The sequence below is a fragment of the Caretta caretta genome, chromosome 9 (assembly GCF_965140235.1).
Source record: "Caretta caretta isolate rCarCar2 chromosome 9, rCarCar1.hap1, whole genome shotgun sequence".
NCBI lineage: Eukaryota > Metazoa > Chordata > Testudines > Cheloniidae > Caretta > Caretta caretta.
Genome location: NC_134214.1, coordinates 43,903,409 through 43,920,242, shown reverse-complemented (window position 1 = coordinate 43,920,242; position 16,834 = coordinate 43,903,409). Strand labels below are relative to the sequence as shown.

Below are 16,834 nucleotides of genomic sequence, written 5' to 3'. Positions count from 1 at the left end.
GTTCAGTTCTACTCTGAAAAGTGACTCTCTAAAACTGTCATTTGGGGGTTTCATGTTTATTGTCTTGCTCATGATTTCTCTAGTAAATGCATTCCACTTGCAAGTAAAAAGGTGATGCTTGAACTGGCAAGCCCTGAAAATATGATTGGGATCTATAAGCAGTGCTGAATTCATTCCTTCTCACACATCTTTACCAATAATAAAGGTTTTGGGAGCTAAATTAGGCCACTGTGTTCAGTGGGTTCACACAGATGTAATTGATTGGGAAGTTCTGAAACCAATTCTGTCGATACACATGACCAATAGACCCAGCCATCAATACTGGCTTGCAACAGCTATCTAGGTATTTCAAGGGGAAGGGGAAACTGAGACCCAGCCAGAGTTCTCTCTCCGCTGGGCCCAGAACCTTGCAGGGGAGAGCTCCCCTCTAGGGGCACCAGAGCTCATGTGGCCTCAGCCCTGTTCCCAGCCACGTAAGATAGAGGAAGAAAAACTCCTGGGAGCAGCCAGCCAGAAACTCAGCCAGTTCGAGCGGTGAGAAGCAGCTGCAGCAGGGATCTTCAGCCTCTGATTATATCATCAGTTCCCTGCGACTTTCTACAATTTTTTATCCTGGACATTGTCTCCCCTGCTGTTCCTTCCTGCCCCCTCCCTAGCAGTCTCATCACTTCGCCCTCACTTCACCTGTCCCCATCTCCCCTCATGTCTCTCCTTTACCCTTAGCCCGTTCCTTCACTGTCTCCCCTCCCAACACAATTCCACCCAAAACATAAAAATAACCCAAACAATTGTTTTGGAGCAGGATTGTCTCCTATTCCACATTTGTACAGTGCCTAGCACAATGCGGCCTCTCTCTCACTTGGGGTCCCTAGGAACCATAAAGATGATATGGTCCTCAGGTGTCTGGGCACCTCCAGTGTACATGAATGTACCAACATTTCAAAGTGGACAAACACACCTTTATGGGGTTATGCTTTGGGGAAAAGCTCTTGTCAAACACGTTGACAGAATTTTTAAAACAAAACTTGATTAATTTGGGGTCCATCTGAATCATGGTGCAGATTTAAGGACCCTTTGACCCTGCTGTACGTATCTATAAATGATAAAAGTAAGCCTGACTGATGGGTCACAGTCACACAGCCCTGCACTCCTTCACCTCCAAAGGAACAGAAATGGAGATGAAAAGAAGCAACAGCAAGCCAGAAGGTACAGATGAAAAGAATAAAAGAGGAATAACAGGGTTTTGGGGAATTGTACAAAACATTTTAAATAAATTGAAACATTCCTACCATGTTTCAGTTCTTTTTATCTAGTTGTTCTCTCATTTCTCTTTTTTCCCCTCCTGCTTTTTCTTGTTATCCTCTCTCTCTTGCTGGTTTGTACATTCCTGCTCTTGTGTTCAATTCTTGTCTGTTCCCCTTTTCCCTCTTGCAGTCAATTCCTCCTCTTCCACCCTCCCCTTGATCCTTAAGTTCCTCTTTCCCCTTCTTAAGTACCAATTCCTTCCTGGGTGTCCCTTTCCTCTCTACATCTCCTGAGTTCCCAACCCCACTCATCTTAGCATGGCCTTCCATCTCTGGCTTCGGCCTACTTACCTCTTCCTCCCCCTCTCCAGAGTCAAGCACTCTTCTCTTCTTCCTCGTCCCAGTTTCCTCTGCCAAAGAGTCTCCGTCTGCTACCTCCAGCACTAGTTCTCTTGGTCCAAGAATACCCTTTCCCTTCTCCCTTAGCCAACCAAAACCCAGATCTCATGTTCTGTTTCTGGAAAGCTAGATGTATTGGAGAACCAGTAGCAGTAAAGGGGGAGGAAAGAGAAGTTCTGACAGCAAGGGAAGTAGTCAGTTGGGATGGACAGTGCAAGATGGGAGAAGACTGGAGCCAAAATTCTTGTAGTTTATGTGTACACTGGCAATTTTCAGTACTTCTCCCACTGGAGCAGACACAGCTGGTTCAGGGCAGCTCTACCCTGCTTCAGTCACCTAAGAGAATCAGACATCAGAGCAGGGGAGAGAGGCAAAAACAACAAGAAGTCAGGAGCCCTGTGCTCTGAGCCCACTAGCATTTCTGTTGTTGCTACCAGTGGTGGAGCTGAGCCTCTCCAAGAGGAGCAGTGGGAGGGTACTAGTCTACCAAGGCCAAAGTGAACCTGAATTACATTCACAGCACTGTATTTTATCTTTATATTCGAGTAAATACAGAGATGAGAATATCATATTGTTATAGTGTCATCTTTATGTTTGTTAATATTGTTTTTTAAAGCTTGCTTTTTCTTTTTGTACCTGGGAATATATTGATTGAGAATCAGTGTTTTGAGACTGTATCGAGCTAGCCAAAGAACTGGGAGACAAAATCTTGAAAACAAACAAAAAAAAATGGTAAAATGGAAAAGGAAAAAAGGGAGAAAATGAACAAAAATGGGAAAGGGAAAAAACAAAAAACTAAAAAATTCAATTTATTTTTCAAAAAAATACCAAATAAACAAAAAACATTCCTTTTTGAAACTGGCAGAATGCAAATTTTGATTTATGTGTGGAATTATGAGACAATTCCTACCATTTTTGGCAGCTCTAATTTCAGCTCTAATTGTTCTGTTAAACAACATGAACCTTAGTGCTGCTATGTTTAATTTACGGCAATATTTTTGAAAGTCTATTTTGATTTATAAAAATACATTAAAAGGTGACTGGTCTGGCATTCTGAACAGAAAATTGCAAAACTTGATCAGTATATCACCTGTGAATGAACTGCAGGAAAATTAAATTGGGGAAACTTTCTTTTGAGTGTGTGCAAGAGAAAAGTACGTGTTGTAATAAAGCAGAGTGGATCTATTGTCATCTCTCTTAATTTTGCTAACCCACTTCAACTGAACGCCACAATTTACCACACAAATAGAGCAGCTGGAAAATCAATTTCTTCATTCTTGTTAAGTAAAAGAATATCTCCCCCAACGCTTGATTGTGGGAGATCACTACCAAAAATATGACTTATGAAATATATTCTCAGCTCAGTGCACACAGCTCTAGTTGTAGATTTCAAAGGAAGAATAATGAAAGTCACATTGTTAAATCCCACAATGTTGGGCAGAGAATATTCCTTTCAAATGTAAGTTTGGTAGCTCACTCTTATGTTTACATACAGTATTTTACATTTTGTAGCTGAGACTGTGACATGGTTTTTGGGTTGTTTTTTTTTAACATGCAGTCATACAGTGGGTGCTACTAAAATATGTTTGTTTTTTTTACTGCTCCATGATACTTTCACCTTTTATCAGAGTGTTCCTTATACTTCAAAAGGGAAAATACCACCCATTCTACATTAAATCTACTGCAGCTGGTGAATGTCTGAATTTATTAGGTGCTCACTGTCTCAGAAAACAATTATTGATCAGTTTAAACTGCAAGTGCACAGAATGCTTACTCTTGGGTAGCTAATCCCACAGTTTGTCTAAGCAAAGCCAGCATCTACAGTAAAAATAAATGGAAAATGGAGAGAGAAGTTTGAACAGAATCTCTACGGTGCACACTTTAATAATGAATGAATGGAGAGTATGGAGTCTAAGGTTTGTATGCCTCTTTACATGATGTCCTGTTGTTCTGTGCTAGGCAGTACTATAAACGGTTTTAGAATGAAGTGACAAAGTTGTTATGGGAACAGCAGGTAAAAAGGACAAAAGTCCAGTAGGAAATTGATATCTGAAAAACTCAAACTTAAAATAAAATATTCTTGCCATGATTTATTCATCTTCTTTAAGCCTTCTCCTGTATTGTTCTTGTCTATCTCTCTCTCCCATTTCTGAGCTCCTCTCTACTGTTGCTCTCAGTGATATCTGTTGATAATTGCAGGCAGTGATAAAGTAGAGTTCTGCTAGCAACTGGTATGTTGGCTCAATAATGCAATCTCACTTACGGACAATCCCTAAAAGTCAATCTATCAAAAGAAGAATAAGCCTTCCCCTTTGTCCCAAGGGCAGAGTTTTATTAAAAAAGGAGGAGGGGGTTTCAGACAGATTTCATTCGCAAGAGTCTTTTTTATCATTAGATTTTTGTTTTCATTTCAGTACTGAAAAACCATGTGCTCTCCACCCCTCTTTTCTGGTCACTCTATATAAACAAAACCGATGTAACAGAGCAGCAGTGAACTGTGGATTAACAAATGAAGGGGATGCTCAACTGAGGGCCATGCATACAGTATCTCATGTTTCCATTACATGTGAATGATAGGATGCTTTTCTTTCTGGAAATCTGTTGTTCTTGAGATATTGAACTCATTCACAAAACCCAATTTATAACCTATTCTACCCACACAGAGAGGGTCCAGGTCTGTTTTACTCTCTTCCCTGCCTCACCTCAGTCACCTTCAGAAGGAATCTTTCACTCTGATGGGGCCTGGGTTCAGAGCAATGATGGCAGACACTGCTCACAGATTTGTTCTTGTTTGATGGTGTTTCAAAGGGCCTGCACAGCTGGAATGAGAAAAATTAGGGAGGACCCTACCTGCAAGTGAGATGTGCCTGGGTCAAACCCTGAGGTCAAACCCTCACTCAGAGACAAATTCTATGGAAACCATTGAGTACCTGATTGTGGTCTTGGTGTCCACTTTGACTATAGCTACATTTGCTCTGCTCAGCACCACAAGAGCATTACCATTCTTATTCCTCTGGATCTTTCTGCAACTCTTACCTCAGCTTTAGCCATCTCTTCCAACCTCGCACCCCTCAACAATAACCTCTCCCTTGCCTTACCCACCTTCTTTCACCTCTTGTGTTGGCTTGTCTGATCCTTCTTAAACTAGAAGCTCTTCACCCAAAGAATGTGCTTTTGCAAACAGAACAAGACACATTGTAAATGATTAGTGCTATGTAAACAACCTCAACTAAATACTAATAGCTATTTACAAGACCTGTTTTGGGGAAGTTATAACTAATTCAGAACTCACCCGTGCGTACACTACAGCGAGTCTCATTTAAACTGTTCATTTGAACTGTTCCGACAGACCCCATTTCAGCAAGACACTTCATCACATGCCTGTGAATAGTCATACTGACTTCAGTGAGACTATTAATGTGCTAAAAGTTAGGCACATGCTTAAGTATCTTGTTGAATTGTGGCCAGAGTCTGAATAAGAAAAAAATCTATTCAAAACCAAATCAAAACCTATGAGCGCTGATGGTTGTGTGTGTCTGGGTTCAACTGGGGCTAACTGCTCGATTAAGAAGGGAAGGAAAACCAGGAATTACAAAGAGGGAATGTGTTTGTAATTCACTCACTCTCTTCTTTTGGGGGTTTGGGAGAATCTAGGGACCAGACTGATTCTGGGATAAGGAGAGATGGTGGGAATGATTCTGCTCTTGGTCCCACTGGTGTAAATTCAGCATCTGCACATAGAGTCATTCAGAAGTCACACCAGTATAAGTAAGGGCAGAATTTGGCCTTTTGGCTAAAATAAGCCCTTCTGCTTTTTGTGTATTTGAGCCAGCTATTGGTGCCACATTTTGGCGTTTCTGTCTAGTGCTGAGTCTCAGCTTGCTTGACCTGTGACTCACAAATTCACAGCCACTGGATTTTAAAAGAGACCAAACTCGTTTTTTACTTGGACTCACTTTGTATCTGTCTCCGTCACTTGCTGCCCTCAGCTCAAGATAGAATTTATTCCAGTTTAATGTTGTGTAGCATGTGTACAACTATGAATTAATCATTGTCAGAGAAGAATAAAGATAATTAGTTTCCAACTGTATGTCTTTTTCTTTAGCTGTTAATTATCCATGTAGGGACCTCTGCCTTTTACAGAGTCAGCACATTTACAGCATCCAAATGTCATTACTCAATCTCTCTCTGAGAAAATATTAAACATCTTTGATAAGATGCCTAAACAGCATTGAAAGTTAACTTAATCATCCAAATTTTATTAATTCAGTGGATATATTATTATGTGGTGATGATGACAGCAAGATTATTAAAATGCAGCAGACTGCTACACAGTAAACATTCATGTTCAAGTGTGTAGGCAAATTCCCCTGTCCAATTAATGTTAAAATGTTGCACAATCTTTCAGAATTAGAAAAATCTCTGTATTTAAATAGTTAGGAAAGTAACTGTGCATTCCATGTACGGATGCTTCCATATTTTATTAAAATACAAGAATATAAGATACCACTATGTTTTGAGCAGACATATTATTACTGTACTGAACTAATACTAAACTACACAGAGACCATATGGCACTGTGTATAGAGTGTCAGGCTGGGAATCAGAACACCTGTTTTATTGTCACCTCTGCCAGGGACTTTCTATATGACCTAGGGCATGTTACTTAACTTCTGTGTATCTCAGGTTCCTTGTTGTGAATTGGGATAATGACGCACTTTGAGCTCTGTGGAGAAAAGGTAGCTATTTAAGGGCTAAATATTAACATTACTATGATACACTGCGATACAGAGAGTTTTTGTGTTAGCTTTCCTCCAACATAATCCTTCATTAGAGTATGAACTTTGACCAAAAGAGCATGGAAGTGTTTTATTTATAGAGCTGTTCTGGTAAAAAAAAAAAAGAGGAACTTTTGCTAAAATGTTTGTTTAGTTATTGCATCAAATTTAAACATTTTCGGCCAGCTCTGATTATTTACTATATATCTAGTGAAAGGTCACCAACCTAACCACATGAATGAACCTCAGAATGTTGCTGTAGACCTGAGAAGAGAAATCTTATCCTTTTCCTTAACTATAGGTTTGTAAGCCAAGAAAAACGTTAAGTATAAAATAAAAATTAAGGATTCAATTGTGCCAGTAGGCGTTATCCTGTATTAGGGGCAATGCAGAGTGCAATCTACCCCAGAGCTTGCCAGTGCATGGGAAGTGCAAACACTGCCACTCCTATTCAGGTGGTGCAGCATGTTCTAACTGGCCACTGGGGTGGGGGGGGAAGAGCGCTATGGCTCCACCTCCTTTCCACCCACTTTGGGGCAGCTAGCACCCATAGGCATCAGACCCCCTTTAGGGAGTAACAAGTTGGATGAAGTACTTGCATGTGGTAGCAGAAGAACAAGGAGGAGACATTAACACTGAATCCTCACCCCTTACTTCTTTGCACACCTGTGCAACGGCCAGTCAGTCTGCACCTTGAAGACATCTAACAACTGGGAACATGTCTCAGGGATGATTTTAGGATTTAAACTAATGGATGACTATATTGTTCCTTAATTCAAGTTGATAGACTGGTATAATTGGAAAGGAGTTATAACGGCTAATACTTGAGCTCAGGCTACATTTAAAAGATTATATACGTGAATGATATCTGTCTTTATAGCATTGGACAGGAGGATATATCTTCCAAATTAAACTGGTGAGAACTCAGGGCAGCTGTTAAACCAAATGACTTGGGTGGAAAGCTGGAAAATGAAATGGAGCCAGCACAAAACAAATATTCTGTGATGTGAACACATGGCTAGGAAACTGTAGCTATGATTCTTTGAAATCAAAGTCGCTGTAGACAAGGACTTGAAAGTGAATTTCAAAGATAACTTGCAAGAGCCGTCTTTTTCATACCATAGATCTCCAATAATGGCTCTCACCAAGAATAGGTCTGAATATTCTCTCCCCTAACAGACAGAAGATGGCAGAATTTCAAAATATTAATATTATTTATAAAGAGATACTAGCTGGTTTATGCTGTTTGGATGCCTGCTAGTGCTATATTATTGTATTCATTAGAATTACAAATCAGCAGCAATAGTACACTATAATCTAGTGACTAGGGTATCTAAGGGATGGGAAAACACGCTGCAGTGCTGTTAGTCAAGATAATGCATTCTAGGGAAGGTGTATTAATACCTGCCTGCCATGTGAGGTTGCCTTACATTATACAGAACACCAATGATTTTTCTGGAATCTGCAAAATGAGTGAAAACATTGGAGGTCATGAGAACTGAGGTCTCTAGAGGAACACCACAGGCCTAGTCTCTTAATATAAATGACCACCCCTTTAAGGTCTAAGATTCTTTAAATGTTGGTTTCAGCAAAGTTTCAAGAAATAATTCTCTAATGAGAATAAATTTGATTTCAGTTGGGATCTGTAGCTAAAGGAGGGTGCCAAAGAATGAGTCTGGCCCACTTTAAAACACAAGCCTGGGTTTACAATCTCATAATATCTCTCAAGGTATCCTAAACAAAAGCCATTCCCACATAAAAGTCAACAAAAGTATTTTGCAAAAAGAAAAGGAGTACTTGTGGCACCTTAGAGACTAACCAATTTATTTGAGCATGAGCTTTCGTGAGCCACAGCTCACTTCATCAGTGAAAGCTCATGCTCAAATAAATTGGTTAGTCTCTAAGGTGCCACAAGTACTCCTTTTCTTTTTGCGAATACAGACTAACACGGCTGTTCCTCTGAAAAGTATTTTGAGCATTTTTGCTCAAAAATGAACAAACTGCTGAAAATCTTAGGAACAGGGCAAAATTGCCCTAGTCACATAAATATAGTGAACTTCGCTTAGACCAGACATGGTTAGTACAAAGATTTGGTTATAGAAGAATAAAAAGAGATGTTCCAACCAAATAACTTTAATTTAATATGTTTATCATTGGATACAAGGCACAGAGGTGGCAGCTTTAATGTACACTTTTTGACTGTTTACATAGACTTTACTGGAGCACTTAGGACAGGCAGAAGAGAGCTGGTGGGGAAGATTGGCCATTTCAATTATGTTAACTTACTTTATATGTTACCAAAGAAACTCTAAAGTACAAGCATTGTAGTAACATGGCCTATCATATTCAACCTCCTTAGAAGTAATGACCAAATCCTAGCACTGTACTCTGGCTCTAATCTTGCCAATTATTCTGTTGCAGGAGGATCAGCGTGCCAGGAGATAAATGGAGACAAGTGCTGTGCCTCACATCTGTGCCTCCAGCAGGAACCTTCCCACCCCATTCACTGGCTTCTGTATTGGGCATCTGACCCCAGGACTCTTCCTAAAGAGGAAACCCACCATATGTGGGGAGGAGAAGGTAGAAATTTAACAAAAAACCTGGTTGTGTTACGTTTCAGGAGAAATTTCCACAGGGCCAATGGGGGCTCCTCCCATTATCACATAAAGAACCTAAGAGCCCTAAGACCCACACGATCCTTCCATGGAGTCTTGGGGAACATTGTCACAAAGGATCCCCTCCATGTGTAGATCAGGTCCTCGTGGAATTTGTCTGAGAAAAAGCTAAATAAAAACTGAGTGAGGCTCTCAGGATCTGATCTATTATATTTACCCAACTACCAAGGGAATGCCAGCAAACCTGGTATTATAAGAAAACTTCTGGGCATGGAGGCATTATCTGGAGTCTCTCATTTTACTAGTAGATTCTCACACACTGGGAACCCTGATTATACTTTAGCACAATTAAACTCACTGTGATGGTTAGTTATGCTCTTCCTTCTTTCTTTATAATACATCTGTCTACCTACCAGTAAAAGAAGAAAAAAACCCTGTCACTCAAAATAGATGCACATAATAGCATTCAATAATAGAACTTAGAATGTAGAAGAATTTTCTCATGGCTACTTGTGTTTTCATTTCTTTCCTGTGTCTTTAAGACATACAAGTTTTACAGAAGGAGCCTTCAAGTACTTCGAAAAAAGGTTTCCACTAAGGCACCCTGGGAACCAAAAACAATACTCCTGTCTTATTCTGATGTGATCTGTGAAGCCTTAAAACTAATCTAAAAAACCTTTGTACTATTAAAAGGGAAAGATCCCTTCTGGGGAAAAATATTTCTGTAGGGCACGATACACAGGAGAAAAAAAATCACAAAATATACGAATCTTGATTACACATAGAAAATTGTTTCATGTGCTTCAAAAGGCGCTTGCTTAGCTATGGTCACAAGCCAGTCAGAGGGAACGAGGTTGAAAAATAAAAAAACATGTGGGAGATCCCTGATGAATCAAAGGAAGTCTCTTGTTCCAGAAAGGAGGAGACAGCCACCCAGGAACTTGGCTTGCAACCTAGTGATGTGATTGGGAGTATTTTAGGGTCAGAGGGCCAAACTCAGCCTGTGCAGTGTGTATGGATTTGACCCTTCAGGCACTCACCCCTGATAAAGGAAATAAAAAAAATTATGTAATTTATAGGAATTTTAAAAGAGGAGATTCCACATTTTCTTTCAGATGTTTTTCTAGTGGTATTGTCCTAGGGTCAGGTTCTGCAGTTCTTGTTCAGGCAAAACTCCCACTGAAGTCAAGGAGTTCTGCGTGAGGAAGGACTGCAATGCTGACCCCTCAAATGTCAAACATCAAGCAGCTGACCTACACTGAATTATGATGGCTCTTTGCATCGCTATCTGACTGCAGCCTCAGAGAACAACACAATAAAAACAACAATGGTGATCCCATTTATTTGGGTTTGTAAATATAATCCTGTGTTGAGCTTGTTTGTGGCAAATGGAAAAAATAGCAGCATTTCCATTTGCTATTCTGGGCTAAATTCTGCTCTTGTTTATACCTGCCCCCAATGAAATCAATGGCATTCCAAGGGTGTTAAAGAGAGCAAATTTGGAAGCGACAGGAACTTATAACAGCACCAAGAATCCTGCACTACTCGGGTGCTGGCTGGATTCAGTCAGAACACCTGCTGACCTGCTTCTTCGTGGAGAACATAATGTAGCAACATGCACTGCACCATACCCTGCTGTGGTCAAGAAATAATGCTTTGCGAATGTAGGTTTTCCTTGGCTCTCTGCAGAACTATACAGGATCTATGAATTTTTGATTGACAGGAATTCTATACTTAACTGTCTCCACAGGAACATCCTATTAAAAGTTATTGATTAGATATTCAGTTGACAACTCCATGCAATTTAAAGCCATCTCTCCATACAAGAAGCTGGCTAAGTAATAAAATTCTAGTTCATTCTTTTAATCAAATCCAATTAAACTGAGGGCCTTGTGTGTATTTTTTTCTGTGATGGCTTCTTGAGTGTGGACCTTGCTCCCCCGTGTCCATCTCCCTTCTTCAAACACTTTCTGGGTAGGATTTTCAAAGCCACCTATGAATATTGGACACACAATTTCTGCTAATTTTACAGGAACTGAGCATCCAAATACTTTAGTCAGCACTGAAAATCTTAGCCTAGGACTTTATTTTTTCAAAGTTTTATTTTTTTGCAACTCAAGAACATTGTTGGCTGACCCGCAATTATCATCTTTTCCAAGTCCCTTTCCCTTGAATTTTACGTGGTTGTTTTCTTAATGATGTTTTGATTATGCTGTATGGTCCCTGGGCAGAGGGAAATACTTTATAAGTAAACAGTAAAATAAAATAAAGCTCCTTTCCCAAGTTGAGCATGTCTGCTGTCTGCTACACAGGTCCACAGAGAAGGATCATGAAGACTGAAGGGCTCTTCCCAGAACTAGAGAGGCACTAATAAAGAATGTCTTTCTATCCAGATGTAAGCTAACCTAAATTTCTTGGATCACAAAAGCTGCAGTTACAAATAAGAGGGCAATATACATTTGGGGTTAAGATTTATCAGTATAAATATACGGTTTCAGAGTAACAGCCGTGTTAGTCTGTATTTGCAAAAAGAAAAGGAGTACTTGTGGCACCTTAGAGACTAACCAATTTATTTGAGCATGAGCTTTCGTGAGCTACAGCTCACTTCATCGGATGCATACCGTGGAAACTGCAGCAGACTTTATATACACACAGAGAATATGAAACAATACCTCCTCCCACCCCACTGTCCTGCTGGTAATAGCTTATCTAAAGTGAGCATCAGGTTGGGCCATTTCCAGCACAAATCCAGGTTTTCTCACCCTCCACCCCCCCACACAAATTCACTCTCCTGCTGGTGATAGCCCATCCAAAGTGACAACTCTTTACACAATGTGCATGATAATCAAGTTGGGCCATTTCCTGCACAAATCCAGGTTCTCTCACCCCCTCACCCCCCTCCCAAAAACCACACACACAAACTCACTATCCTGCTGGTAATAGCTCATCCAAAGTGACCACTCTCCCTACAGCGTGCATGATAATCAAGGTGGGCCATTTCCAGCACAAATCCAGGTTTTCTCACACACCCCCCCCAACCCCCATACACACACAAACTCACTCTCCTGCTGGTAATAGCTCATCCAAACTGACCACTCTCCAAGTTTAAATCCAAGTTAAACCAGAACATCAGGGGGGGTGGGGGGGTAGGAAAAAACAAGGGGAAATAGGCTACCTTGCATAATGACTTAGCCATTCCCAGTCTCTATTTAAGCCTAAATTAATAGTATCCAATTTGCAAATGAATTCCAATTCAGCAGTTTCTCGCTGGAGTGGCTAAGTCATTATGCAAGGTAGCCTATTTCCTACACCCCCCCCCCCCCCCGATGTTCTGGTTTAACTTGGATTTAAACTTGGAGAGTGGTCAGTTTGGATGAGCTATTACCAGCAGGAGAGTGAGTTTGTGTGTGTATGGGGGTTGGGGGGTGTGTGAGAAAACCTGGATTTGTGCTGGAAATGGCCCAACCTGATGCTCACTTTAGATAAGCTATTACCAGCAGGACAGTGGGGTGGGAGGAGGTATTGTTTCATATTCTCTGTGTGTATATAAAGTCTGCTGCAGTTTCCACGGTATGCATCCGATGAAGTGAGCTGTAGCTCACGAAAGCTCATGCTCAAATAAATTGGTTAGTCTCTAAGGTGCCACAAGTACTCCTTTTCTTTTTATAAATATACGGTTATCATCACTGCTAATAGTGCTGTTTGGAAATTTTTCATTTAAGCCCTTTCACAATGAAAAATGCCATTTTTGTCTAAACTGAAATGTTTTGAAAAACGTCTGTTTTGACAAAAACTCCCATGGCAAAAAAATATTTTATAGAGGAAAAAAATGTACGCTTTGGAAAAAAATTGGTTTTGAAAATTTTTAAATTTTGTTTTTAAATTCCCTTTAAATTTTATTTAATTTTTGTTTTCCTCTTATTCATGACATGTTGTGCATAATGTGACATTATATAATAGCTGAAATAGTCTATTATTTTTAAAATTGTTCAGGCAGCTGCTACATAGTACTGACTCAACCATCTTCTCTTTTCTAGATTTTATGACGTATCAGACTATTTTGTTCCAATGCAAACAGGAGGTACTTTGATTGAGAAAATAGGAAAAGGTTACTCTGCAAGGACTTGAGCAATAGGGTGGGACTCAATATGAGGAAAGGTGGCAGATCCTGTTCCAAACTGAGAACCAGATGAGGCCATTGGGCACAGGCTTCAGTAGGTGGTGATGAATAGACCCTCCTGCCAAGAAGGTGCACCAGAAAGCATCATAATGAGTGAGAGATCCAATTCCTTCCAGGAATCTCCTGTTATGAGGAGGAAAAGGAGGTAATTTCCAGGGTGCAGCTCATTGTATGTCTTTCAAGCACTTCTGGTCAGTGCAAAGGGAGTATGGAGCCCTGGCTCTGCCCATTCCCCATTCACTAGCTCCTGTGGGGAAAGGGGAGGCATTTCCAGTGCAGCCCCTGCACTTCCTGAGCCCAGGAGATGTAATCCAGGCTGTGTGAATGTACCAATCAGATCCTTACTCTTTCCTACTTCCCTGTGCAGCTGCATCATAGCTAGGCACAGAAACTCATAATAGCTAACAGACAACTTTTAATACAGAAACATGTTTTCTTCCTGTGGGACCATTTAATGGAGGCAAAGTCTAGACCATTCTGTGGGCACTTCACACATGTGGCTGCTTCCACTTCTACTTTTACGTATGGTTGTTCCATACATTTAGTAACAGCAGGAATGAATTCGAATTTTTGAAAAAGTTTCTCCCTCACGTCATCAATTGGGACATTAACTAATATTCAGTTTATGAAGACAAAATAGGAAGAGAACTTTTCCCAGGAGAAGGGCATCTTAATAAGATAGAAATGCCCCTATAATGTAATCCATTTAAGTACTACTAATGTGCCACACCATCAATTGTTACTAAATTGTATGTGCAACATAAAGAGAGGAGGCGCTGACAGCAGAGAGGGAAAAAGAAAAACAGCTATAGAATAAGAGGGGAAAAGCCCCAACTCCCAAAGCCCTCCTACACTCTCCAGACCCCCTCACTCCTTAGTGGTCAAGTGCAGGCACTGAGCCTTTCACTTCCCTTCACACACCAGACATCCCTCATTTAGTTGATGTGAGCAGAGGCAGCAGCAAGGAGCAGACAGAATGGAGGGAAGTGACTTTAAAGCCAATTGATTTTGCTCCCGCTCACTTGGAAAGATGATGGGGGAGGTTGATGGGCAGTGTGGGGGCTCTAGGAAGACAAAAGGGGTCTGAAAGAGAAGCATGGACCAGAGTTGATGAGGAGAGGGGGCTTCTGGGTTTGGTAGGGAAAGTTATCGGGGCAGGTCCTGAGATGGAGTAAATTAGCTTCAATGGAACTTTACTGAGGAGCTGGCCCTGTCTCTGTGGGGGTGCAAGGGGGCTGACCTGGGAGAAAATGTCTGCTTGAGGGGCCTGAATATTCAGGGTGCAAACATTTGGTTGATCCACACCTAGGGTAGCCTCAATCTGCCTGGTATTACTGTAGTACCCTTGGTATTACAAAACGAAGAACCCCCGTCTTTCTTTATTGTTCTGCAATTGCGAATTTCTGAACTGGTGACATTGACTTTTAGGAGGCATTAGTTAAAAGATGAAGTTTGAAGACTCAGTTACACCAGGGTAAATCTTGGGCCCAATTCTCCATTGGCCTATACCACATTTAGTAATTTATTCTGGTCCTAAGTGAGGAAAAAGTGTAAAGCAGAATAGCAGCACCGTACACCCACATTACACTGGCAGAAATGACTGTATTACAACAGATAATTGAGCCCTCCAGATGTCAATGTCTTTGTTTTGAAATGGCACTGAGAGAAAAGGAATTTGGCCCCTAGACTCTAAGAACATAAGAATGGCCATACTGGGTCAGACCAAAGGTCCATCCAGCCCAGTATCCTGTCTACTGACAGTGGGCAATACCAGATGCCCCAGAGGGAGTGAACCTAACAGGTAATGATCTAGTGATTTCTCTCCTGCCATCCATCTCCACCCTCTGACAAACAGAGGCTAGGAACTCCATTCCTTACCCATCCTGGCTAATAGCTATTAATGGACTTAATCTCCATGAATTTATCCAGTTTTCTTTTAAACCCTCTTATAGTCCTAGCCTTCACAACCTCCTCAGGCAAGGAGTTCCACAGGTTGACTGCGCTGAGTGAAGAAGAACTTCCTTTTATTTGCTTTAAACCTGCTGCCCATTAATTTCATTTGGTGGCCCCTACTTCTTATATTATGGGAATAAGTAAATAACTTTTCCTTATTCATTTTCTCCACACCACTCATGATTTTATATTCCTCTATCTTATCCCACCTTAGTCTCCTCTTTTCCAAGCTAAAAAGTCCTAGCCTCTTTAATCTCTCCTCATATGGGCCCCGTTCCAAACCCCTAATCATTTTAGTTGCCCTTTTCTGAACCTTTTCTAATGCCTGTATATCTTTTTTGAGATGAGGGGACCACATCCGTATGCAGTATTCAAGATGTGGGCTTACCAGGGATTTATATAAAGGCAATAAGATATTCTCCATCTTATTCTCTATCCCTTTTTTAATGATTCCTAACATCCCGTTTGCTTTTTTGACTGCCGCTGCACACTGCATGGACGTCTTCAGAGAACTATCCACGATGACTCCAAGATCTTTCTCTGATTAGTTGTAGCAAAATTAGCCCCCATTATATTGTACTGTAGAACTAGCTCTTATTCTCAGAACTTTAACATCCTATTTCTCCTTGAAAATAACTGTCTCCCCAGTCAGAGACAGGCAAGATCAGTGATCCAAATGCAAATACTTCACAGTCTCTTGCTCAAGCACAGATGAATGGCTGGCATGAAGAGAGTGTTCACAGGAGACCCGAGATGCCCTGGGGTACTCCACTCTCTTAAGTGGATCATGCTGTGGCTCTTTTCCAAAGTGAAGGTGCAGGAGTGACTGTTTGAAAACATTTGTTGATTATATTGGCAGAGTTCACACCAGAAAGAGTGAGCAGTTCAACTCACTCAAATGCACAGGAGAAAAATTAACTGATGGCAAGACTCAAAGAAAGAAAGAAAGAAAATTACAACAAAGCTCAGAGCTGCTAATTCAGCCCTCTACTAAATTAGGAAGAGGCCATCTGTTAGTTCGGAGAAAAAAATCCCTTAAATGATGAACAGAGTCATTTAAAGCAATTCAAAAGAAGTGTGAATTGCTGGAGCAAGTCTACTGGCTAATGTGTGCTGTCTAATGGCTCAGATAGCAGAGATAGTTTTACTCCAGAAATGTATTCCTGTGTCGGGAAAAAAAATACACAGCTCTCAGGACTGGCAGCACCAAACTGAGGCTCTTTTAGGACTCAGGAACCAGAAGTGTCTGGGGAGGCTTTGCAAACAAAGAAAACAGCTAGAGAGAAGTTTCTGGGTTGGCTGCCTTTCATTCCCTCTCTAAAGTTTCCATCCATAGGCACTGACTCCATGGGAGCTCCGGGGCTCAAGCACCCCACGGAAAAAAAAATAGGGGGTGCTCAGCACTTGCAGGGTCAGATTAATCTTGTGTGGGCCCCGGTGCTCAGATTGTGGCTCCACCCATGCTCTGCCACGAGGCCCCGCCTCTGCTCAGTCTCTTCCCTCTGAGGCCCCACCTGCCACTCACACAGGGCGGGGAAGGGGGCAGAGAAGAGCACCCACTGTCAAAAACAGAAGTCAGTGCCTCTTCTTTCCATCTGTCCATCCATCTAGCTCAGTGGTTCTCAAAGCTGGTCCGCTGCTTGTTCACGGAAAGTCCCTGGCGGG

General features: G+C 41.2%; 1 protein-coding gene across 4 annotated transcripts in view; it reads right to left on the bottom strand.

The window, feature by feature from the left end:
* LOC125642570 (glypican-5-like) overlaps positions 1-16,834 on the bottom strand; it is a 610,585-nt gene that overhangs the window by 261,931 nt on the left and 331,820 nt on the right. The window lies entirely within an intron of this gene.